The following is a 19,201-nucleotide window of genomic DNA, read 5'->3' on the forward strand; positions in this document are numbered from 1 at the left end:
TTGTAGAGGGTCCGATTTGGCTTACAACTACCTGTAACTTCAGTTCTGGGGAATTGATACCTTCTTCTGGCATTAGCAGGCCCTGTACTCATACACGTATACCGTCCCTATGGACACACAATTAAAAATAAAATCTTAAAAAGGAACTCTTGGAAATTAAGATTCAAGTTTCGCTGTAGAGTGTAGTTGTCATAAATTAATGTCGTAGTAGGGCATGTGGTAGCAAGAAGACTTGCCAGAGAGCCTATAGGCTCTAATGAGTTCATAAAAAGGGTCATCATGGCTAAGAAACTTACTGAATAGAGTGAATAGGCACAAACTTGTTTGCAAATTTGGTCTGTTGGGTGGGTGGAGAAATCTCTTCCATAGACTATATGACCAAGTTCAGCAATAGGTACATTCAAGGCCTGTTGAAATGGAAGTAGAGAGTTGCCTCATAGTTGAAAGCACTTGCTTCTCTTGAAGAGGATTTGAGTTTTGTTCTCAGCACTCAACTCTGGCAACTTGCTACCACTTGGAATTCCAACTACAGGGTGACCAACACCCTCTCCTGGCTTCTGTGGACACTCCCACCAATTGCATATGTACAAAAACGTAAGTAAAATAAAATCTTTTGAAAATAAAAAAGGAGGTTACTTCAGTGCATAATAATCAAAACACACACACACACACACACACGCATATACACACAAAACACAAAACCAACAACAATTAAATAATATTAAAAGCTGCAAGGGAAAAAGACCAAATAACATAGAAAGGCAGACCTTTTAGAATAACACCTATCTTTTAAATGGAGACTCTAAATCTAGAAAGGCCTGAACAAATGTTATTCATACATTAAGTGACCACAGATGCTAGCCTAGGCTACTATATCCATAAACAATAACAATCATAATAGCTAGAAACTTTTAGATACTATATGATAAAGCCAACTTTAAGCATTATCTGTCTACAAATCCAGCTCTACAGAAGACACTGTAGGGAAAACTCCAAACATAAAGAGGTTAACCACACGTAAAAAACCACAAAGAATTGTAGACCAAAAAAAAAAAAAAAAAACATGAAACACACACACACACACACACACACACACTGTCATGCAACAGCATCAAAATAATAGAAATCAACAAACAAAGCTCATTGATATCTCTAAATATGAATGGGCTCAAGTCCCCAATAAAAGGACACAGACTAACAGAATGGATGCATAAATAAGATCTATCCTTTTGCTACATCTAAAAAACACATCTTAACACTAAAAGTAGATGTCCAGGTAAAAGGACGGTATGGTGATTTGAATGAGAATGGCCTCCACAGGTTTATAAATTTGAACCTGTGCTTAGTCATCAGGGAGTGGAACAGTTGGAGAAGGATTAGAAGGTATAGTCTTGTCCGAGAAAGTGTGTCAAAATGGGTGGGCTTTGAGAGTCCAAACGCACAAGTCAGGTCCCACTGTCTCTCTTGTCCTGCTTCCTGAAGATCCAGATGTATAACTCTCAGCTATCTCTCCAGTACCAAGTCTACCTGAATTCTACCATGCTTGCTAACATGAAAATAATGGATTAAATCTCTGAACCTGTAAACCAGCCCCAATAAAAATTTCTCACTTATAAGGGATGTGAATGGTCATAGCTTCTTCTCACAGCAATAGAACATTAAGACAGTAAAGAACATTGCCCATTCATTTTATAAGGCCAGTTACCCTGATATCCAAATCACAAGCTCCAACAAAAAAGAATTATGGATCAATTTTCTTTATAAACATGAATACAAAAATACTCAATAAAATACTTGAATCCAAATCTATGAACACATCAAAAAACCATCCATTATGATCAAATATGTCTCACCCCAGAGGTTTAATGTTGCTGTAAAAATTATAAAAAATGCTGTCTTTTATCTGGCACCATAGTGCCCAAGATATCTGCTAGATATCCTCATCTCAGTCAGCAAAGCATCTTACCCGCTTTGTTCTATCCCATATCACACTGTTGATAGCTACTCTCTGAGTCTGGCAACAAATTCTACCTGTCTAGTTCCCGAGGCAGGTTTCAGCCATGCCAGACATACACATCCCAATTTCATGGCGGGCAATTGTGTCTAGCCACCATATATTCTCTTGAACTTAAATCGCTACATGAAAGAACACACAGCACAATAACCTCTGATCCAATTGATAATATATAATTTGATCATCTAGACATACAAAGCCTTGGTATATATCCATCCCTTAAGAATATTCATAGCAACTTGTAAATGTGCAGAGAGGAATGATAACATCTGCCTCCATGTTCTCTCTGCTGCTGCTCCTTCTTGTCTCTTCCTTAGCTCCTGTCTCTTCCCCCTCTCTAAAACTTTTCTCCCACCCATCTTTCCTTCACGTCCAATGACAGGCCTCATTCTATCCTATACCTGCCTTCACCTGGGTAACGACATCATCTTACATTTCACCCTTTTGGTCTACTTAAAAAAAAACTTTTCTCTCAAGTATAAGCTGAACACATCTATTGTCATTTTGTAATTAAAAGCATAAAATATACCTAATTTCCAGTCCAACACTTTATAAGTTAAGCAGAACATTTACTTACCCATTCCAGCTTAAGAAAGGCTTAAAATCTATGTTATATCCTGGCTAGCTTGTATAATATCTGATATCTAATAAATATGTATTTTCAAAGTTAAACAGCCTGATAGGCTATGAGACTATAATCAGTCTTCAACCCCGTCAGAAATCTGAGAATGACCAAATATCTATAAACATAGGAAGTCTAGCATGGCTTCCAGAACTGAGAGGTTGTAGAGACAAATCTCCACTAGCACAGTCCTCTGTTAGCAACATGTGAGAGAAAGTCTTCAGCCTTTTGGCCCAAAATCAACTGACAGACTCTTGAAATGCAGAAATCTTGAAGGGCTGATAATTCTGGCTTGGCAAAATTATCAGTTGACTATTCTGCATAAGGCGTCCCTTTGTGGACAGTATTAGTCTATAGATGAAATAGGCAGTTTCTACCCAGTGCCTAGCCACAATGTATTACCTCACCTGGAGGTAGAGATGGTCAAATTCTTCATTAAATCTGCCAAAGGGGAACTGTTAGGAACAGATATGTCTCAACAAAAGATAAAGAACTTTACATATCATATTCTGTGGATTTCTGACATTTTTGAAAACCGTCTATTTATGTAAGGTAATCTGGACTGTTGTCTGTTAACTATCTTAACATATTATCTTGAAAGTACTCTAACAAGCTCAGAGCCATGAATTTGCTATTTGGCCCTTAACTCACATGTGTGATCAACTCAGAAGTTTGTAATGGCATCAATAGAAGGACTGGCTCTAAACTTTGTACTTTTAAATAGTTTTAACAAATAAATTCTATACCAAAGTAAAGATATGATTTTAGCTTAATTACCAAATGAGAACATGGCTATACAAATCAATCTAGCTAATTCCTGCATGTTAAATTATGACCATTTCTAAATTCCTCATAAAAACAACCCTAGAATAATCACTTACAGCCCCCCAAAAGTCCAGGGAAATGGGGCAATGACTCTTCAATAACTTCTTCAAGCTGTACATGGCCATTGAGATAACCTTTTGGGTAGGGGGTAGGGAAAATGGAGCAAATGCTGTAGCCTGATGAGCCTGTTTTGAATGGATCCAACTGAAAGTCCTTGAGATCAGGAATCCAAGTAGGTACATTCTGCAAAATGTAATTCTCAAGACAAAAGCTTTAGAATAGAGATATCTTTTTGTTTGATTCTCTTGAATCTAGTTTTTCAGGCAGTGTCCCTCTATCAAATCTGATCAATATGACTCTGGAAGGTTTCCACAGCCTAATCACCCTTTTTAAAAACAAAAAGACAAAAACCTTTCTTCCAAAATACCATGTTCCTTAATGTGTAACCAGAAAAGCTTGTATTTTGCACTCTCTCCAAGAAGAATAATATAAACATAAAACTCAAAGTCATACCCATTATGAAGATTAAACAATTTTAAAAAAGGAAGTAAGCTAAACAATAGTGTGAAACAATGAGCCTGTTAGGTCTTTTAATCTGTCATATCAGGAAATAAACCCAAAATTCCTGTTAAGCACACGTTAAAAGAACCTGTGTTTCCTGTTGTGCAAAAATAACCACAAACCCTCACTAACCAGTATCATCGAGCCATATGGCCATTAGCGGGGTAATTCATAAAACAAGTTAAACACCTTCAATTAATTTTAATATCAATCAGTAGGCAACTTATCAAACTAGGACTTTAGCCCAAAATATATTGATCTGTCAAGCTCTTTACCCGGAGCCTCAGATTTTTATTTAATCTTAACATCCAAAATATATCAATATGAAAGCTCCGGTTTTTTTTTTTTTGTTGTTGTTGTTGTTTTGTTTTTGTTTTTGTTTGTTTAACCTTAATAACTTGTAAATATCACAATTCTCTACTTGGAGTCAGGGACTAATTTTCTCTATCTAAGCTCCAAACCATGGGTGAAAATCCCCACGTGATTCGAGTAATCTCTGTATTCTCTTCTTCTAAAAACAAACTTAATCACCTTCTAATAATACCTGTCATTAAGAAGTAGCTTTTCTAACTAGGATTTTAACCCAAAATTCCCATGGAACCCACGTTAGAAGGAATATGAGTATCCTGAAAGATTTCTAAACAACTTTTAAAAGTGCAGCTTTTTTTTTCTTGTTTTCAGGTTTACTGAAAATATGGCATAACGGATTAAACAGCCCCATGTGGTGTTTTGAAATTCATCCCAACCGTAGGCTGAGGATGACCTGGAGGTTGAGAGACTGCCAAATCCAGAAGTTCAGCATTTTTGGTGTCAGGATTCACTCTCAATGATCTCCTGATCTAGGGCCGAGACCTCAGGAACATAATTATCTCTCCTCTCCCTCTCTTCTTCCTGCAACTTGATGGAGATGCCTCTCACAGGACCTCTCTGAATCCGCTTCATCAGATGCATGACATAGCCAGCTATCTTGTTCTGAAGGTTTTTGCTGGGGATGATGGCGATCTCCTCGCACACGCAATTGTTGGTGTGAAAGTCATTACCCAGGCACATGTAGTACTTCTCGATGATGACCCGGGCCGCCTTCTTCACGGTCTTGGTGCGAACGCCGCCCATGTTGACCGGCAGCTTTTAATCTCTAACTCTCTGAGTTGCTGCTACTTATCAAAACAGGGGACCTACTGCTACAAGCCTGTCTGTGCTGTGTTTCTTTGTTTAAAGTTCCCGGGTTTGGGCCATCATGTGATTCAACACGGTGCCGGCCCCCTCTTACTTATAAAATAAAACTTTCTCTCAACTCTTAGGCTTACTAGTGGATTCCTGCCCACCACGTTAGTTCGTCGCCTGTTGCTGTAAAATTAAAAAAAAAAAATGCTGTCTTTTTTACCAGCTCTAGGTCCAGCACCATAGTGTCCCGAGGTATCTGCTAGATATCTTTATCTCAGTCAGCAAAGCATCTCACCCTCTTTGCTCTGTCCCCTAACACATTGCCAATGGCTACTCTCTGAGCCTGGCAACAATCTCTCTACCTGTCTAGTTCCCAAAGCAAGTTGATTCCACGCCAGAGATACACATCCCAATTTCATGGTGGCCTAGCATGTCTAGCCACCACACACTCTCTTGAACTTAAATCACCACATGAAAGAACACACAACACAATAACCTCTGATCCAATTGATAATATATAATTTGGTCATCTAGACATACAAAGCCCTGTACACATCCATCCCTTAAGAATATTCATAACAACCTGTAAATGTGCAGAGAAGAATCTTAACATCCACCTCTTTGTTCTCTCTGCTGCTTCTCTCTCTCTTGCTCCAGTCTTCTCCCCTCTCTAAAACTTTTCTCCCGCCCATCCTTCCTTCTTATCCAATGACAGTTCTCGTTCTATCTTGTACCTGCCTACACCTGTATGATGACATCATCTTACAGTTTAAGGATGGTAAAACATATATAAATCAGTAAATATAATCTACCTCATAAACAGTCATAAAGATAAAAACCACACAGCCATCTAAAAATGTAGGAAAGGTCTTTGATAAAACCTAACACCCCTTCATAATAAAAGTCCTGAAATAATTAGGTATACAAGAGACATACCTAAACATAACAAAGGCATATATATATATATATATATATATATATATATATAAAATATAGTACTTGGCTATATAATTAATATAGTCTTGGCTATAGCAATAATACCACTAAAGATTCAAGGGGATAAAAATTGGGAAGAGAGAGGTCAAAGTATGCTTATTTATAGATATGTGATAGCATATAAAATAGAACTTTAAATTACTCTTGGAAACTCCTACAGCTGATAAACACTTTCAGCAAATTAACAGTATAGAAAATTAATATATAAAATCAGTAACCTTCCTATATGCAAATGGCAAATGAACTAAAAAAGAAATCAGGAAACACCTTCCACAATAGCCTCAAATACTATCTTGTGGTAACTCTAACCAAGAAAATAACAGACTCTTATGAGAAAAACATTAAAATATTGTAAAAAGAAATTAAAGAAGATATTAAAAGATGGAAATACCTCTCATGTTCATGGATTGGTAGGATTAATATAGCAAAAAAGTTCCCTTCTAAAAACAGTCTATAGGTTCAATGAAATCTCTATCAAAATTCCAACACAATTCCTTACAAATCTTGAGATCTTGTACAATTTTCAGTTTCCTATGGAAACACACACAAAACACACACACACACACACACACACACACACACACACACACAAACACCAGCTAAAACAATCCTGAATAATGACAAGAACTGCAGGAGATATCACCAATCTCTGATTCCAAGAACTATAGTAATAAACATATCATAATATTGACACAAAAGCAGTCATGGAATCAAACTAAAGCTTTATACATAAATCCATACACATATGGACACCTGATCTTTGGTCAAAATGCCAAAAACACACACTGGAAAAAGAAAGCATCTTTAACAAATGCTGTTGGTCAACCTGGACAGCTGTATGTAGAAGAAAGCAAATAAACTCTTAATTATCACCTGTATATAACTCAACTCCAAATAGATCAAAGACATTAACATAAAACCAAATACACTGAAATTGATAGAAGAGAAAATGAAGAATAGCCTTGAACTGATTGGCACAGAAAAACTTTCCGAACAAAACAAATGTATTAGAGGCACTAATGCCAACAATTAATAAATGAGACCTTAAACAACTGGAATTGTTGTAAGCCAAAGGTCATTGTCATATGGAAAAAGCAGCAGCCTACAGAATAGGAAAAAAATTACCAACTACACATCTGATAGAACCAAAATACATCAAGAACTCAGAAAACCAGGTATCAAGAAAATAGGATAGGAGGAGCGATGGGATAGGGGGTTTGCTGAGGGGAAACTGGGAAGGGGGATAACATGTGAAATATAAATATATAAAAATAACCAATAAAATTAAGTAAAAAGAAAACAAATAACTTATTTTTTTTAAAAAAAATAGGGTATATATCTTAATTCTCAAAAGAGAAATCTCAAGTTTCTGAGGATCACTTAAAATTTTAACATCCTTAGCCAGCAGAAAAATACAAATCAAAACTATATTGAGTTTTATCTTATACTCATCCCATTGGCTAAGATCAATAAGACATTTGACAGCTCAAGCTCATAAGGATGTAGAGTAAGTGAACTACTCATCCATTGTTGGAGGAAGAGTAAACTTGAGCAGTAAACTTAATCATGTACTGTTTCCTTGAGAAGCTGAAAATTGATCTGTCTCAAGATTCGGCTATACTACTCTTGGGTATATAGTCAGAGAACTCTACATCCCAGTACAGAGACACTTGCTCAAACATGTCCCTTTGTGCTTTATTCATAATAGCCTAAAGTTTCAAACAGTCTAGATATGCATCAACAGTTGCATGGATAAAGAAAATGTGGTACATTTGTGCAATGTAGTATTATTCAGCTGGTTAAAAACAATGACAACATGAAATTGACAGCTAAATGGATGAAAAGAGAAACCATCATCAGGAGTGAAGTAACCCAGACCCAGAAAGACACATATGGTATGTATTTGCTTATATGTAGATACTAGCTGCTAAGTCAATGATATCTAAGCTATAATCTATAGAACCACAGAGGTTAGGTACAGAGTAAGAGACTAGAGGGAACAGAAAGATATTCCTAGGAAAGGGAAAAAAGAATAGATAGATATGGATTGATGGGGGCTATAAGGGAGAATCAAGAGTGGAGGAGGGGAGAGAAGAGAAGAGAAGAGAAGAGAAGAGAAGAGAAGAGAAGAGAAGAGAAGAGAAGAGAAAGGGAGGGGAGGGAGGGGGGAGGAGAGAGAGAGAAGAAGAAGAGAGAAAGGAGGGAGGAATATATAGGAGAATGTCAGAGAGAGAGAGCTAGAGAGAGAGAGAGAGAGAGAGAGAGAGAGAGAGAGAGAGAGAGCACTAAAATTAAGGTCATTTGAAGGGTAGTATGGGAACCTAATACAGTGGAGGCTTCCTAAAATACTTGCATATATGATACTGATCTAAATGAAATCATCAAATGTTGGGGGAGACCGAGCACCAACTAGCCATCTCCTCTCATCAAATGAAGTTTCCACAACTGGGATAGGGTTACATTTAATTTGTTGTCCAAAGGAATCCCAAAGGAATCCCCAAATGAACAAAACTGTTGCCAAAACTATAGGTTGCTCTTCCAAACTGACTGAAAGTCTCCATTACTGAAGAAAACATCTACACAACTTATTGAACATGAAGCATCTGAGCTGGTGCTTACATGATCTTCACCCCATGTGCTTCCATCTTCAGTACAGGAAGGTACACTGCATGCAATTAAAGGAAAAACACCAAAACAGCCACAAACCCTATTATCTGTGCTGGTGTCCTGCCTGCAAGATAACTAAGATAATAGTGTCATAATTCTTGTGGGAGTAAATAACCAATATCTGATTTGCCTTAAGGCCCACTCCATGATATAAAACCTGAGACTGCTTGGGTGGCCAGAATCCTGAGACTAGATAGACCAGAGACCTAGGGGAAAATCAAGTACTACTCTCTAAAAAAAGTATCAGTTAAATAACTTCTTCTGACATTCTTCTATACCAGTGGTTCTCAAATAATTTTATGTCTAGGGGCTCACCACAATATAAGGAATTGTATTAAAGGTTGTAGCATTAGGAAGGTTGAGAACTGATGTTTGATACTTATAAAGGTCAATTCCTTGCTTAAATACCATCAAAGAATCTTCCACCTATAGCAGATGGAAACAAATACAGAGGCCCATAGCCAGCCATTATGCAAAGTGAGAGTGCTTGGAACACTCTGCTCTAAATGGGATGTCTTCATCATATACCTCCACTCAGAGCTCAGGGAAGCCTTAGAAAGAGGAGGCAGAAATAGTGTAATAGCCAGAGGGGATTGAGGACACCAGGAAAACAAGGTCCTCCTAATCAACTGGACAGATGCATATATGGAGGTGTGAAGACTGAGGCAGCATGCACAGGACATGCACCAGTCTACATTACATGGGGCCATAGATGAGAAAGTAGTGGATGCATACCTCCATACCTCACTCAGAAGCAGTCTCTAATTGATAACCACTTGCAAATGCAAATTTAGTTTTATCTAAGTGAGTCTCACTAGGAAATCCACTTATTTATAAAGGTAGGCAGCATGCCACCCAGGAGATCACCAATAAGAAACAAACTAAACAGAATCTTTGGAAATTCCTTGTTTCACAATGACATGTCATAGTCATGTCATGGGTTTATTTTCTTTCTTTCTCAGTTTTATTGTTTTAGTTTTATTTTAATTTAATTTTATTACATACTTGTTTCTCTTTTTAACCTATAGGTCCTTTGCATCTATATTATGGCTTCCGGTTTTGTATTTTTATGGGATTCCTAGGTGTGTGAATGAGTTGATCTGCTTCTTGTGCTTTGGGTTTTTCCTTCATTTATTATGTTTAATTCTGATCTGTTAGGTTTTTTAAAACTCTTATTATATTTTAATTTATCATTACTCCTTAGACGCATGTTTGTTTCTAATGAGAAGCATAAAGGGATAGAGGAAGGGTGATACAGCAGAACTAGGAAGAGCAGAGGAAGAGGAAACAAAAATCAGGATTTGTAATGTCAGAAAAAAATCCCTTTCAAATTAAAGAAAGAATATTTTTAAAAATATATACAATTTGTATTAGGAAACATTCATTTATTTAACACACACTTTGGTAATCTTCACTGTACAAAAGAACTTTGGACATATACTCAGAACAGATTAGAAAGACATTGGTCCTACCTTTGGGATGCTTTTTACTTAGAGGAAATATAGCCAAGCAACTGCTTGTAATATGAAAAGATAAGTGAGATACTATCTCAGAGATATAGGTCAAAGTATGTAAAGAAATAACATTTAAGAAGTTCTTCCAAACTTAATATTCAGAAGAAATATTAATGAATGGCACAAGAAAAATTGAAAAGAAAATACAGGCTTTAACATAATCTTTACTTTGTTTTTAATAGCTGAATAGTATTCCATTATGTAGACGTACCACATTTTCTTTATCCATTCTTCAGTTTATAGACATCTGGGTTGTTTCCAGTTTCTGACTATTAGGACAAAAGCTGCTATGGACATAGTTGAGCAAGTGTCTTTGTGGGATGGTGGAGTATCTTTGGGGTATTTGCCCAGGAGCGGTATAGCTAAGTATTGAGGTAGAACTATTCACAGTTTTCTGAGAAAAACATATAACATACTACTGTTTGGAAAGAAAGAAAAAAAAGAAAGAAAGAAAGAAAAAGAAATCATTCTCACCAGCATCTACTGTCACCTGTGTTTTTGATATTAGCCATTCTGACGGGTATAAGATTGAATCTCAAGAGTTGTTTTAATTGGCATTTCCCCAAAGACCAAGGACTTTGAACATCTCTTTTAAGTGATTCTGAGCCACTTGGAGATTCCTCTTGAGAATTCTCTGGTTAGCCTGTACCCACTTTTAATTGGGTTGTTTAAAGGGTTGTTGGTGTCTAAGTTTGAGATTTTTATATATAGTTTGGATATTAGCCCTTTGTCAGATGTAGAACTAGTGAAGTTCATTTTCCAATCTGTAGGCTACTGTTTTGTCCTACTAACAGTACCCTTGGAATAATAGAATCTTTTCAGTTTCATGAGGGCTCATTTATCAATTTTTGATCTTAGAACCTGAGCCATTGGTGTTCTGTTTAAGAATTTGTCTCCAGTACCAATGATTTTGAGGTATTTTGTTCTATTAGATTTTATATATCTTGTTTTATATTGAGGTGTTTAATCAACTTGGACATGAGTTTTGTGTAGGGTAATAAATTTGGATCTATTTTCATTGTCTACATGCCAGTATCCACTTAGAGGAGCACCATTTGTTAAAGATGCTTTCTTGAGGAGCACTGACACATCTGAGAGCAGAGGTAAGAACAACTCTTCTGCTCTGAGTGACCCGCCTGGTGACCTCAGAATACACAAACCCAGGAGCAGTCTGTGATAGGACCCTTTTGGTTTCTGTATGTCCATAGAGCAGAACCAGTCCCACAGATCTCTGTACCCAAATCCCATGAGGCAGAGAACTGGACTCTCGGAAGTGTGGACATTCCTGAGAACTCACGGGAGACCAACACTTCTGTTCACATTCTTGGCCCAAGAAGACCCACCTTGTGCCCACTGGGCACAGGAACCTAGGATCAATCAGGGGCAGGACCATTCTGGTTTCTGCCTGTGCTCAAAGCTGAAAGCCAGTCACCAGGAGCACTAGCACACATGAGAGCAAACTTAAGACCAACACTTCTACTCCAAGCCACACATATGGAGGCCTCAGGTCACACAAACCTAGGAGCAGTCTGGGAGAGGACCCTTCCAATTTCTGCCTGCACCCAGAGCGGAACTGGTCCCACAGCTTTCTGTACCCAGATCCAGCTGTAGGAAAACAGATCTACAGGAGTGATGACATACAAGCTTAGAGGAGGGTCAAGCCACTGTCAGAGACAGCAAGACAAACTAACACCAGAGACAACATGATGGTGAGAGGAAAGCACAGGAATCTAAGCAACAAAAACCAAGACTACTTGGCATCATCAGAGCCTAGTTCTCCCAGCAAAGCAAATACTAAATATCCAAAAACACCAGAAAAAGCAAGATTTATTTAAAATCACATTTTATGATGATAGAGGACTTTAAGAAGGACATAAAATAACTCCCTTAAAGAAATACAACACAGGTAAAGTAGAAGCCCTTAAAGAGGAAATACAAAAATCCCTTAAAGGATTACAGAAAAACACAACCAAACAGGTGAAGAAATTGAAAAGAAAAAACATCCAGGATTTAAAAGTGGGAATAGAAACAATAAAGGAAACACAAAAGAAGATAACCCTGGAGATAGAAAACCTAGGAAAGAGATCAGGAGTCATAACACAAGCATCACCAACAGAATACAAGAGATAGAAGAGAGAATCTCAGGAGCAGAAGATACCATAGGAAACATTGAAACAACCATCAAAGAAAATGTAAAATGCAAAAAAGCTCCTAACCTAAAACATCCAGGAAGTCCAGGACACAATGAAAAGATGAAACCTAAGGATAATAGTATAGAAGAGAGTGAAGAATCTCAATTTTAAGGGTCAGTAAATATCTTCAACAAAATCACAGAAGAAAACTTCCCTAACCTAAAGGAAGAGATGCCCATAAACATACAAGAAGCCTACAGAACTCCAAATAGATTGGACCAGAAAAGAAATTACTTCTGTTACATAATAGTCAAAACACCAAATGCACAAAAGGAAAGAATATTAAAAGCAGTAAGAGAAAAAGGTCAACAAACATATAAAAAGGCACACCTATCAGAATTACACCACACTTCTTGCCGGAGACTATGAAAGGCAGAAGATCCTGGGAAGATGTTATACATACCCTAAGAGAACACAAATACCAGTCCAGGCTACTATATTCAGCAAAACTCTTAATTAGCATGAATGGAAAAAACAAGATATTCCATGACAAAACCAAATGGTCACAATATCTTTCCACAAATATAGCCCTACAAAGGATAATAGACAGAAAACTCCAACACAAGGAGGGAAACTATGTCCTAGAAAAAGCAAGAAAGTAATCTTCCTTCAATAAACCAAAAAGAAAAGAGCCACACAAACATAATTCCACCTCTAAAAATGAAAATAAGAGGAAACAGCCATGGCAGGTTATGTTAAGATTCTGCTCTGTGTATTTATAGGTTGTTATCAATGTTCCTAAGGGATGGATGGTATCGGGCTTTATATGTTTAAGTGGGCAATTATATCTTACCAATTGGGTCAAAGATTATTGTGTTGTGTGTTCTTTTATGTGAGGGTTTGAGTGTAGGAAAGTGTGCAACTGGGATGTGTTTCCGCCAAGATATTAGCAGATATCTTGGGACACCGCGGTGCGGACCAAGCGGGGTAAAAGACAACTACTTTTTTATTTTTATATTTTTACAACAACACTACCTCAGAGTAAAAGGCTGGAAAACAATTTTCAAAGCAAAAGGCCCCAAGAAACAAGATGGAGTAGCTATTTTAATATCGAATAAAAATGACTTTCAACCAAAAGTTGTCAAAAAAGATAAGGAAGGACACTTCATAGTCATCAAAGGAAATATCCACCAAGATGAACTCTCAATCCTGAGTATCTATGCTCCAAATGCAAGGACACCTACATTCATAAAAGAAACCTTACTAAAGCTCAAAGTACACATGGCAACTCATACAACAATAGTGGATATTTCAACACCCCACTCTCATCAATGGACAAGTCATGGAAACAGAAACTAAAAGAGATATAGAGAAACTAAAGGAAGTTATGAGCCAAATAGATTTTACAGGTATTTATAGAGCATTTCATCCTAATCCAAAATAATATACCTTCTTCTCGGCACCTCATGGTACCTTCTCCAAAATTGACCATATAATCAATCACAAAGCAGGGCTCAACAGATATAAGTGGATGAAAATAATTCCATGCATCTTATCAGATCACCATGAACTAAGTCTGGCCTTCAGTAACAAGAAAAACAACAGAAAGGTCACATACACATGGAAGTTAAACGACGCTCTACTCAATGACAACTTGGTCAAGGAAGAAATAAAGAATGTAAACACTTCTTAAAATTTAATGAAAATGAAGATACAACATACCCAAACTTATGGGACACAATGAAAGCTGTGCTAAGAGGAAAACTCATAGCGCTGAGTGCCTGCAGAAAGAAACAGGAGAGAGCATATGTCAGCAGCTTAACAGCACACCTAAAAGCTTTAGAACAAAAAGAAGCAAGTACACCCAAGAGGAGTAGAAGGCAGGAAATAATCAAACTCAGAGCTGAAATCAACCAAGTAGAAACAAGAAGGACCGTAGAAAGAATCAACAGAACTAAAAGGTGGTTCTTTGAGAAAATCAACAAGATAGATAAATCCTTATCCAGACTAATAATAGGACACAGAGAGTGTGTCCAAATTCACAAAATCAGAAATGAAACGGGAGACATAACTACAGAATCAGAGGAAATTCTAAAAATCATCAGATCCTACTACAAAGCCTATATTCAACAAAACTGTAAAATCTGGATGAAATGGAAAATTTTCTAGACAGACACAAGGTACCAAATTTAAATCAGGATAAGATAAACTATCTAAACAGCAAAAAAACAAAACAAAACAAAAACAGGACCAGATGGTTTTAGTGCAGAATTCTAACAGGCCTTCATAGAAGACCTAATACTAATACTGTCCAAACTATTTCACAAAATAGAAACAGAAGGAACACTACCCAATTCCTTTTATGAAGCCACAATTAACACTTATACCTAAACCACACAAAGATTCAACAAAGAAAAGGAATTTCTGCCCCTTATGAATATCGACGCAAAAATACTCAATAAAATCCTTGCAATTGAATCCAAGAACATATCAAAATGATTATTTATTATCATCAAGTAGGCTTAATTCCAGGGATGCAGGGATGGTCCAATATATGGAAATCCATCAATGTAATCCACTATGTAAACAAACTCAAAGAAAAAAAAAACATGATCATCTCATTAGATACTGAGAAAGCATTTGACAAAATTCCATACCTCTTCATGTTAAAAGTCTTGGAAACATCAGGAATTGAAAGCCCATTTCTTAACACAGTAAAAGCAATATACAGCAAACCAGTAGCCAACATTAAACAAAGTGGGAAGAAACTTGAAGCAATCCCACTAACATCAGGGGTTAGAAAAGGCTGCCCACTCTCTCCCTACTTATTCTATATAGTACTGGAGCACCTAGCCAGAGGAATCAGATAGTAAAAGGAGGCCAAAGGGATAAAACTTAAAAAGGAAGAAGTCAAAATATCACTATTTGCAGATGATATGATAATACACTTAAGTGACCCCAAAGGTTCCACCAGAGAACTACTAAGCCTAAGAACACCTTCGGCAAAGTGGCTGGGTATAAAATTAATTCAAACAAATCAATAGCCTTCCTCTACTCAAAGAATAAACAGACTGAGAAAGAAGTTATGGAAATACTACCCTTCACAATAGTCACAAATAACATATAGTACCTCGGTGGGACTCTAACCAAGAAAGTGAAAGATCTGTATGACAAGAATTTCAAGCCTCTGAAGAAAGAAATTGAAGAAGACCTCAGAAGATGGAAAGATCTCCCATGCTCACAGATTGGCAGGACTAATATAGTGAAAATGGCCATCTTGGTGAAAGCAATCTACAGATTCAATGCAATCCCCATCAAAATTCCAACTCAATTCTTCATAGAGTTAGAAAGAGCAATTATCAGTAATAAGAAAAATCCCAAAATAGCAAAAACTATACTAAGCAATAAACGAACTTCTGGGGGAATCACCATCCCTAACCTCAAGCTGTATCACAGAGCAACAGTGATAAAAACTGTGGTATTGGTACGGAGACAGGCAGGTAGATCAGTGGAATTGAATTGAAGACCCAGAAATGAACCTACACACTTATGGTCACTTGACCTTTGAGAACAGAGTTAAAACCATCCAATGGAAATAAGATAGCATTTTCACCAATGGTGCTGGTTCAACTGGAGGTCAGCATGTAGAAGAATGCAAATTGATCCATTCTTATTGCCCTGTACAGCACAAGCTGAAGTCCAAGTGCATCAAGGACCTCTACATAAAACCAGATACAGTCAAACAAATAGAAGAGAAAGTAGGGAAGAGCCTTGAACACATGGGATTTAGGGAAAATTTCCTGAACAGAGAACCAATGACTTACGCTCTAAGATCAAAAAATGGACAAATAGGACCTCATAAAATTGCAAAGCATCTGTAAAGGAAAGGACACTGTCATTATGACAAGATGGCAACCAACAAATTGTGAAAGTATCTTTACTAATCCTATATCTGATAGAGGGCTAATATCCAATCTATACAAAGAACTCAAGAAGTCATGGAGTCAAATTACCCTATTAAAATGGGGTATAGAGCTAAACAAAGAATTCTCAGCTGTAGAATATCAAATGTTTGAGAAGCACCTAAAGAAATGTTCAACATCCTTAGTCATGAGTGAAATACAAATCAAAACAACCCAGAGATTTCACCTCACACCAGTGAGAATGGCTAAGATCAAAAACTCAAGTGATAACAAGTGCTGGCAATGATGTGGAGAAATAGGAACACTCCTCCATTGTTGGTGGGATTGCAGACTAGTACAACCATTCTGGAAATCAGTCTGGAGGTTCCTCAGAAAATTGGACATTGAACTACCTGAGGACCCAGCTGTACCTCTCTTGGGCATATACTCAAAAGATGCTCCAACATATAACAAAGACACATGCTCCACTATGTTCATAGCAGCCTTATTTATAATAGCCAGAAGCTGGAAAGAACCCAGATGCCCTTCAACAGAGAACTGGATAAAGAAAATGTGGTACATCTACACAATGGAGTACTACTCAGCTATTAAAAACCATGACTTCATGAAATTCATAGACAAATGGATGAAACTAGAAAATATCATCCTGAGTAAGGTAACCCAATCACAAAAAAACACACATGGTATGCACTCACTGATAAGTGAATATTAGCCCAAAAGCTTGAATTACATACAATCCCTAGACCACATGAAGCTCACGAAGAAGGGTAATCAAAGTGTAGATGCTTTAGTCCTTCTTAAACAGAGAAATAAAAATATTCATAGGAGGAGATATGGAGGCAAATTTTGGAGCAGAGAACAAAAGAATGACCATTCAGAGCCTTCCCCAACTGGGGATTCAACACATATACATATGTCATTATATATATATATATATATATGACAATATTGATGAAGTGAAGAAGCCCATTCTGACAGGAACCTGATAATAGCATGACAAATACAGAGGCTAATGCTAGCAGCAAACCATTGAACTTAGAATGGGGTCCCCATTATAGGAGTTAGAGTTAGGTTTAAAGGAACTGAAGGGGCTTGCAACCCCATACAAACAGCAGTACCATCCAACCAGAGTTCCCAGGAACTAAGCTACTACCCAAAGTGTAAACTTGGAGAGACCCATGGCTCCAACTGCTTTTTGTAGCAGAGGATGTCCTTGTTGGGCACCAATGGGAGGAGAATCTCTTGGTCCTGCCAAGGCTGTACCCTCGCCCCGATTATAGGGGAATGTCAGGGCGAGAAGGTGGTATTTATGGAGGGGAACACCCTCATAGAAGAAGGAGGAGGGGCATGGGATATGGGGCTTACGGATGGGAAACCGGGAAAAGGAATAACATTTGTAATGAAAATAAAATAATATACAATTTAAAGATGCTTTCTTTTTTGCAAGCAAATGAATAGAACTTGAGACTATCATCCTGAGTGAGGTAAACCCAGACCCCAAAGGAAATGCATGGTATGTACTCACTGATAAGTGTCTTATTAGCCATAAAATAAGGACACTCATTATACACTTCACAGACCCAAAGAAGCTAAACAAGAAAGCAAGCCCAAGCAAGGAGGCTTCCTCACTCAGAAGGGGGAATAAAATAGGAGGCATAGGGAGGGAAAGAACTGGGTAAGACAGGGTATGGGGAGGGAAATGGAGGGTTCAGGATTGGGTTAGGGGAGGGACAGGAGAGATGGTCAGATGGCTATGAGAATGAACAGAAATCTGCAACTTATAGGGATGGATAGGTGTGTGTGGGGCACCTTGTCAAGAACTTGACAGAGATCTGGGATAGGAAAGTCACCCAAGAATCAATGGATGTGACCTTAGCTATCACTCCTAGAACTTGGCATATGGAACCTGAAGAGGCCACCTCCTATAACCAGTCAAGAACACCAGTGGAGAGATAGGGAAAACAATCCATCTGCAAAGCCTTCTACCCCAAATGTGCCATGTCGACAAGAAAAGCAGGGGCTGGGAATGGAGCAGAGACCAAGTAAGTGATCAAACAATAACTGGCCCAACTAGAGACCCATCCCATGGGCAAGTACTGATCCCTAACACTATTATTGATACTCTCTTATGTTTACAGACAGGAATCTAGCATAACTATCCTCCGAGAGACTCCACGCTGAAGCTGACTCAGAGGGGTCCACAACCAACAGTGGATGGAGCTTGGGAACCTTTATGCAAGGGTTAGGGGGAAGGATTGCAGGCTCAAAGAAGATAGGAACTCCACAGAAAGTCAAATGGAGTTAACCAACCTGGATCATTGCAGACTCATAGAGACTGAACCACCAATGGAAGAGCATATATGGGCTGGACCTAGTGTTCCCCACACACACACACACACATATACATAGGTATCAGATGTGCAGTTTGGCCTTCATTTGTGTCCCAAACAATTGGAGTGGGGGCTATCCCAAAAGTTGTTGTCTGTTTGTAGAATATGTTCTTCTAGCTGTGCTCATTGGCTGACCTCAGGGAGAGAGGATGCACGTAGCCTGGCAGACTTTATGTGCCATGATGGGGGGAGCTGCACCTTCTCAGAGGAGAAGGAGGGGGGAAGGATTAGTGTGACCAGGAGGGGGGCAGACAGTGGGATATAAAGTAAATAGATAAAAATAAAATTAAAAATTTATCTTTCAATGAAGAGAATTTTAAACTGCTGTTTTTCAAAGGAAAGTTTCCAAGTTCCCAATGTTTGACTGCCATTTTTCTCATTCCTTCCTCCTTC

General features: G+C 37.8%; 1 pseudogene; it reads right to left on the reverse strand.

Annotated features, from left to right (window-relative positions):
• Positions 1-4,729: 4,729 nt before the first annotated feature.
• LOC116888952 lies at positions 4,730-5,135 on the reverse strand (annotated as a pseudogene).
• Between the last annotated feature and the right edge of the window lie 14,066 nt (positions 5,136-19,201).

This window comes from Rattus rattus, chromosome X, assembly GCF_011064425.1.
Source record: "Rattus rattus isolate New Zealand chromosome X, Rrattus_CSIRO_v1, whole genome shotgun sequence".
Lineage (NCBI taxonomy): Eukaryota > Metazoa > Chordata > Mammalia > Rodentia > Muridae > Rattus > Rattus rattus.